The 8,213-nt window shown below is 36.8% G+C and overlaps 1 long non-coding RNA gene across 2 annotated transcripts in view; it reads right to left on the bottom strand.

The window, feature by feature from the left end:
• LOC106506676 (uncharacterized) overlaps positions 1 to 8,213 on the bottom strand; it is a 43,147-nt gene that overhangs the window by 6,142 nt on the left and 28,792 nt on the right. For both annotated transcript variants that reach the window (XR_014808976.1, XR_014808977.1), the window contains exon 3: positions 704 to 803. This is a non-coding gene — a long non-coding RNA (uncharacterized LOC106506676). The remainder of the gene's footprint in view (positions 1 to 703; positions 804 to 8,213) is intronic.

Below are 8,213 nucleotides of genomic sequence, written 5' to 3'. Positions count from 1 at the left end.
CAGCTTAGACTCTACAGTTTCCATCCTTTGTTACGGATTTTTATCGTTTTATCACAAAGTCTACTAATTTTACTAAACTATTGACAATATTTAGACCGATATTTGTCTAATTTTCTAATATAAAGGTACAAGTTTTTAGCTTTTAGTTGCTAAGTACCTCCTGAAAGGTTTTGTGGTTGATAAAAAAAAAATTACTCCAGTAATGAAATTGACTTGATGCTTACTGGGATAAATTGTTGCCATTTGTTAAAAAGCAAGAATAAAGACATTTCTAGATTATTTTAATAAAACCAAAATTCTATTTTTAATACTTACAGGTATTACACAACCATAGTAAATCTTTTCATTGTAGGCTTTGGATCAATTCTCTGGCTGTGCTAGAAGACTCTGGACTATAATGATTTAATGATGGGCAAGCTATTGCCCTATAGAATTATTGTACTAGTTTTAGGATTAGCCTTCAGAAATATAAAAGTAAAATTGAGTGTGTATTTATTTATACAGTTCCTGCATAGATTGAACAGTGAATATGAATTTAACTTTACCTAATAAAAAGTCAAGATCTTTCAGAGGACCTTGAAAATAATCTACTTTGGAGGTTTTCCTTGCCAGAAGAAGCCAAAACTTTGTCTGAAACTAATGTTAGTAAAACTGATAAGCACTAATACAAGGTCTCCAACTGAATCTGCCTTTCCTCACATACCTTCATTAATTTTCTTATTTATAAAAGGACAGGAGGAGAGAGGCTCCAGGAACCCCATGGTCCTATGTTACCAGGGAATTTCTGCACCACACCAGACAACCTGCAGAGTGAATAATCAAGAATTAGGCAAACCTACTGAGAAAGACTTGACATTATTCCATTTATATAACCTTGGAGGCTAAACTGAAAACATTTGGATTGACGAGCAGCATAGTTCTTTCTATAAAGGAATTTATCAAAAGAATCCCCTTGTAAAGTAGGTTTTTAGCAAGAGTGAGAAAGACTAGAATTAGGTTTAGAAAATAGGTACAGAAGTGTTGTTATACTTGAAATTATTCTTACTAGTGGATCTGTTAGCATAAAAACATTCTCAATCTACTACCAACCTTCCCTCAAACTTCTATTCATTCCAAAATTTTTTATAAATAACATAGGTAAAGGATGTTATAATACAGGCATACCTCAGAAATATTGTGAATTTATTAAAGACCATGGCATATAAAAGTTATGTTTACCCTATACTGTGCTCTATTAAGAGTGCAATAACATTATGCCTAAAAAAAAAAAAAACAACAAGCACACCTTAATTAGCAAATACTTTGTTAAAAAAAAAAAGCTAACCAACTTCAAGTTAGTATCTTTTTGCTGATGGAGCATCTTGCCTGATGGGGACAGCTGCTGTGACCAATCAAGGTAGTGACTGCTGAAGGGTGGGGTGGCTGTGGCAATTTTTTAACATAAGACAACGGTGAAGTTTGCTGCATCAACTGACTCTTCCTTTCATGAATGGTTCCTCTGTAACATGCAGTGCTGTTTTGATAGCATTTATGCACAGGAGAACTTGTTTCAAAGTTGGAGTCGGTCCTCTCAAACCCCATGCTGCTTTATCAACTAAGTTTATTTCATCTTCTAATTCCTTTGTTGTCATCTTAGCAGCCTTCACAGCATCTTCACCAGCAGTAGATTCCATCTCAAGAAGTCACTTTTGCTCATCCATGAGAAGCACCTCCTCACCCATTCAAGTTTTATCATGAGATGGCAGCAATTCATGCTCCACTCTTAGTTCTATTTCTCTTGCTCTTTCCACATCTGCCAGTTATTTCCTTCACTGAAGTTTTGAACCCCTCAAAAGTCATCCATGAGAGTTAGAATCAACTTCTTCCAAACTCCTATTAAAGTTGATATTTTGACCTCTTCCCATGAATCATGAATGTTTTTTAATGGCATCTAAAATGGTGAGCGCTTTCCAGAAGGTTTTCAATTGACTTTGCCCAGATCCATTAGAGGAATCACTATCCATGGCAGCAATAGCCCTAAAATGTTTCTTAAAAAGTAGGGAGTTCTCTTGTGTCACAGTGGATTAAGGATCTGGCATTGTCACTGCAGTGGCTTGGGTTTGATCCTTGACCCAGGAACTTCCATATGCCATGGGCATGGCCAAAAAAAGTAAGACTTGAAAGCTGAAACTACTTGATGCAGAACAGATGCTGTGTTAATCTCGTGGTAAATCTCTATCAGAGATTGGGTGACCTGGTACATTGTCAATGAGCAATAATATTTTGAAAGGAATCTTTTCCTGGTTTAAAATATCATTAAACCATGTTGTAAATAGACATGCTGTCAGATACGCTTTGTTCCATTTATTGAGCAGATTTACATAATTCTCTGCTGTATGCAGCAACTGAGATCTCAATTCCCAGACCAGGGACTGAACTGGTCTTAGGCCTTAGAGGTGAAAGTGCTGAATCCTGAATGCTAGACCACCAGGAAACTTCTGATTTAGCATAACTCTTATTAAGGGCCCAGAATGGAGAATGAGCACTGACTTCAAGTCACTGGCTGCGTTCACCCCTAAGAGTCAGCCTCAAAAGGCATTGCCCTCTCCTCTGTAATGAAAGTCCTAGGTGGCATCTTCTTCCAATTTAGGGCTGTTTCATCTACATGGAAAATCTGTCATTTAGTATAACCACCTGCATTAGCTATCTTAGAATTTCTGGATAATCTGGCAGCAGCTTCTATATCAGCCCTTGCTGCTTCTCCTTGCACTTTGATGTCATTGAGATAGCTTTCCTTAAACTTCAACCTCTGCTAGCTTCAAACTTTTCTTCTGTAGCTTCCTTACCTCTCTCAGCCTACATAGAATTGAAGAGAGTCAGGGCCTTGCTCTGGATTAGGCTTTGGCTCATGGGTATGTTCTGGCTGGTTAGATTTCCTTCAAGAAATTTTCCCTCGAATTCATGACTTGGCTAACAGCCCTAAGAGGTCTAGCTTTCAGTCTCTGTTGGCTTTCAACAGGCCTTCTTCACTAAGTTTCATCATTTCTAGCTTTTGATTGAAAGTGAGACACGTGACTTCCTCTCACTTGAACACTTAGAGGCCACTGCGGGGGTTATAAAGTGGTCTAATTTCAACACTGTTTTATCAGAATAGGGAGGCTCAAGAAATGGGAGGAAGATGGGGGAACAGCCTGTTGATGGGAGCAATCAGAACACACATTGATGAATTAAGTCTGCTATCTTGTATGGGCACAGTTAATGACACCTCAGAACAATCACAATAGTAACATCAAGGATCACGGATGATCATAACAAATATAATGAAAAAGTTGGAAATACTGCAAGAATTACTAAAATGTGACACAAAGTGAGCAAATGCTGTTGGAAAAATGGCGCCGATAGGCCTGCTCAACCCAGGCCTTGATTTGTAAAAAGTACAATAAAGCAAAGCCCAATAAAGCAAGGTATGCCTGTATATTGTGAACATCTTTTTCCTGTCAGTATACTTCCTCCCATATTTTAGTGGTTGCAGTAATATTCTGTTTTATGGCTATTCCGTACTTAACCATTTTCCATTAATGATTAAATAACTAGCTATTGAAAGCACTCATGAAATAGGGAAGGACATGGAGAAACCTAATAAAGAGGTTCCCTTTTAATAAAGATTAAGCATAGCTGTTCTCTTTAAACTACCATCCCTTCCTACTTGAGTATCTCAGAGTAGTTATCCCTATAAGTGTCTTCAGCTGAGCATGTGAACGAAATTATGAATGTTAAGTTTCCTTGCCAATTGGGGATGTTTCTAGGCTGCATCCTCATTAATGTTTATGTGGTTTTATATTTTAAAAATCGCATTCCTCTGCCAGTGCAATAGAGCTTCTGTAGGGAGGGTAAGAAGTTAGCCTTCTTAAACGGTGAATAGTATTCAGTGATCAGAAATGGGTTGGAAGGCAAAAGAGGGAAAAAGCTGGAGAGAAACCACATCTCTTGGCCCTTGGGGTGTGTTTTAGAGGTCTTATGGGAAATGGAGATGTTTGTCACCTGATGCCTAAATGAGTTCCTGCTGCCTTTGTGTTTACAATTATGAATCATTTGTTTGCTTTATATAAGTGATAACACACAGTATGTGTCTTTTTCTGACTTGTTTTACAAAGTATAATACCCTCCAGATCCTTCCATGTTGTTTTGCCTTCATTTATATAAGATAGAAATATATCTTATATTTGAAAGGGGCTTTATGACTTCCTCGTTTTTTGCTTTTTAATAAATTTTATTATAGTTGACTTACAAAGTTGTATTGGTTTCAGGGGTACAACAAAGTAAACCAGTTGTACATATACATAAATCCATTCCTTTTCGGATTGTTGTCCCATATAGGTTATTACACACTATTGAATAGTTTATCTTATGCTATACAGTAGATCCTTGTTACCTATCTATTTTATATATAGTAGTGTGTATATGTCATTCCCAGCCCCCTAATTTATTCTGCCCCACACATGCCATGTTTCCCCTTTGGTAACCATGAATTTAGTTTCAAAAACAAAACAGAAACAGACTTAAAGAGAACAAACTAGTGGTTACTAGTGGGAAGAGGAGCAAGACAAAGGATTAAGAGATATAAATGACTATGTATAAAATAAATAAGCTATAAGGATATATTGTACGGCACAGAGAATATAGCTGTCTTATAACTTTAGAGGGAACATAATCTAAAAATTATTGAATCACTATGTTGTACACTTGAAACTAATATAATATTGTAAATGAACAAATTTCAATTAACAAATATTTTGAAAAGAAATTATGAGTTAATATTACTGTATCTCCTAACCTCCATATTTAGCCTATGAATCTGCTTTATAAATTCTATATTTATCAGCCTTTCAAAAGAAAGCTAATTTTTAATAATTTGAATTCAAAGGCAAAAATGGCAAGCAACCTTCAAAAAGGGTGCTATGCTTTTATATAATGCTTCTAATAAATTCCAGAGAGCAACTGTTTTTGCAAGTCAACTATGATAGCTCAGCCTTCTCCCCTTTATTTACCACTTCAAGTGACATATAATCGAATGAAAATGTCAAGTGTATATACTTGACAGTGTTTACATTCTTTTTTTGACAGTTTTTATTCCTTTTTTTTTTTTTTTATGGCTACACCTAGCGGCATATGGAAGTTTCTGGGCCAGGGATCAAACCCAAGCCTTCACAGTGACCCAAGCCGCTGCAGTAAGATTCTTAACCTAGGGTGGGGGAAAAAATGTAATTGTAATGTATACATGTAAGGATAACCTGACCCCCTTGCTGTACAGTGGGAAAATAAAAAAAAATATTAAAAATTAAAAAAAAAAAAAAAGATTCTTAACCCACTGTGATACAGCAGGAACTCCCACTCTGATTTTTAAATTAAGTATAGCTCAAATAGTTCAGAGTATTTGTCAGAGGTCCTATTGTACAGCACAGGGAATATAGTCAATATTTTATAATAACTATAAATGGGGAATAATCCTTAAAAATTGTGAATCACTATGTACACCTGGAACATATAATTTGTAAATCAACTAAAACTCAGTAAAAACATAAAAATTTTAAATAAAAGTAAATGTAAATATAAAAATTATAAATCTTCAGTCTTTGTGAGAGCTTACGCAAAAATACCTATTTAAATATGAAAGTCTGGGAGTTCCCTTCGTGGCTCAGTGGTTAACGAACCCAACTAGTATCCATGAAGATGAAGATTTGATCCCTGGCCTCACTCAGTGGGTTAAGGATCCAGCATTGCTGTGAGCTGTAGTGTGGATCACAGATGTAGATTCAGATCTGGCGTTGCTGTGGCTGTGGTATAGGCTGGCAGCTGCAGCTCTGATTTGACCCATACATAGCCTGGGAACTTCCATATGCTGCCAGTGTGGCCCTAAAAAGCAAAAAATAAATAAATAAATAAAAATTTAAAAATGTAAAAATAAATATGAAAGTCTTATGAAGGAGCTACAATATTCAGCTGAATACACAATAGAAAACTGAAAAAAAACTGGCTTAGTAATGAGCTTGCTCATTCAAGAAGAGATAGTATATTAACACAACACTGTAAATCAACTATACTTCAATAGAGACAGTAAATGAGGGACAAGATTATATAAATCTTGGTTCAGTGCCTAAAGCAACATTTCAGTGTTTACTAAAGACACTGGCTGTGTCATGCATAATTTACTGTGTCTATTAATTTTAAACACCAAGCTAGGAAAAATCAGTTTCACCAACTGAAAGACTGTATAAAACCTCAAATACAGAGATCACCAGAAACAAATACAGGTTCTGTTACATTGGAATATTCTTGGATAAGTCAACAATAGCTAGCTTCTATTCAAACTGAAAATTTGAGGGATTTTTTTAAATTATGTGATCCTGGAACTATCAGAATGTAATGATTATCTAAAATGAAAATAAATTATAGGTATTTCTCTATTTTAAAAAGAACCAAGGCTCTAATCTATTCCATGACATTACAGTGGAATTTTTTTTGCATGACCTGTTGCTGCAATTTCAAGGGAATTACCCAGGCATTTTAACAAAAGATTTACACAGGGTAGTGGTTTCAAGTCTACTTGAGTCATAGTTGTAAAATGCTAAAGTATGGAAACGAGGCCTTGTACTTGAAAGACCAATCTAAAACCAGAGAGCTAAGATTTCCACAAGGATTGAGGGAGTACTTGATAGCTTGTGGATTTTGCTAATGCTAAATATGTGTAAATCATCTAGATTAAAGTCTCTGAGGTTCACTATTTGGTGGCAAGTAAAAGAATATGATAATCAGGTTTATAAGAAATAGCCAAGCCCACTACAATTAAGGAAGACTACAAAGCTACAGAGAAAAACTGGAGAGATGGGCCAGTTCATTTCTTCCTCACTGGTGGAATCCACAGAAGAACTTGCTGGAAATTTTAAGAACTGTGTATGTGTGAAAGTAATTATGTGAGTTTCTCTTAAAGCTACTTAAAACAGGGAATTCCCGTCGTGGCGCAGTGGTTAACGAATCCGACCAGGAACCATGAGGTTGCGGGTTCGGTCCCTGCCCTTGCTCAGTGGGTTAACGATCCGGTGTTGCCGTGAGCTGTGGTGTAGGTTGCAGACGCGGCTCGGATCCCGCGTTGCTGTGGCTCTGGCGTAGGCCGGTGGCTACAGCTCCGATTCAACCCCTAGCCTGGGAACCTCCATATGCCCCGGGAACGGCCCAAGAAATAGCAACAACAACAAAAACAACAAAAGACAAAAGACAAAAAAAAAAAAAAAAAAGAAAAAAAAAAAAGCTACTTAAAACAGCCTAAACTACCTTCGATTAAGGACATTTTTTCCCTTTATCACTAAAAACCAAGAATGGACTATGAATGAACACTGGGTTGTATTTGGATTAAATAGCAACTTTCCTTGTTATTCTGCACATGGCTGAATGTGAACTTCTTGGAAACTGCACATTTTTTAAAGTCACCCAGTGGTATTGTTTAGGATGTTTCTTTTTAATTCTAGTAGTTCCAGTTATCTAGAGGCTAGACAGAGCTTTCTATGTTTGTCTTTTCAGCACACAGATGATGGTTCTCAGAAATTACGTTCTTAGAACCACCATCTCATTGGAAGTTAAAAGAACAAACCCCTAATGGGTCTAATTTTCCTGGCCTGTTCCCAGTGGCTTTTCTTGAGCCACATGAAAACCTGTGAGATCTTATTCTCCTACCCAGCAGCTTGTGAGGACTCTTGAGTCAGTCTCATATTTTATATTTCCTCTATCCAAGCAGGTGATAATTAGCACTTTTTGGAAAATATACTTTCATATCAAAGATTCTGTGATCAAGAAATACAGAAATGGTCTCCTACTCTTATTTTCCTTACTTGCAAACAAGTCTTTCTGAATGTTCTACTCCATTTTTTGAAGCTTCTCAGTGGCCTCCCTTCAATTGTCATCCTTATCTTTTTTCTTTTTTTTAACTTTCCCCAGGAACAGCAGCACCCTTTAGTGATCCCTTCCACCAGGCTGGTCATTTGGGCACCTTAGGTCAACCCTTCTAGATAAAATATGGAATCACCTGGACTGTCCCCGAGATCTTTAAATCCAGGTAGGGCACTGAAGGGAACTGGGTGTACCACCTTTTAGAGTACATCTGATTTCTCAGTCATTTCCCGTGTTTTCCTGGTTATTTAGTCTCTGAAACCACTCCTGGGCTAGCCCCCCCCCTCTCCGCC

Source organism: Sus scrofa, chromosome 1 (genome assembly GCF_054392235.1).
Source record: "Sus scrofa isolate SSC_HxYL_T2T_F1_AM1 chromosome 1, Sscrofa_HxYL_maternal_Yorkshire_Landrace_v2.0, whole genome shotgun sequence".
NCBI classification, from domain to species: Eukaryota; Metazoa; Chordata; class Mammalia; order Artiodactyla; family Suidae; genus Sus; species Sus scrofa.
This window is presented reverse-complemented; position numbering and strand designations above follow the sequence as displayed.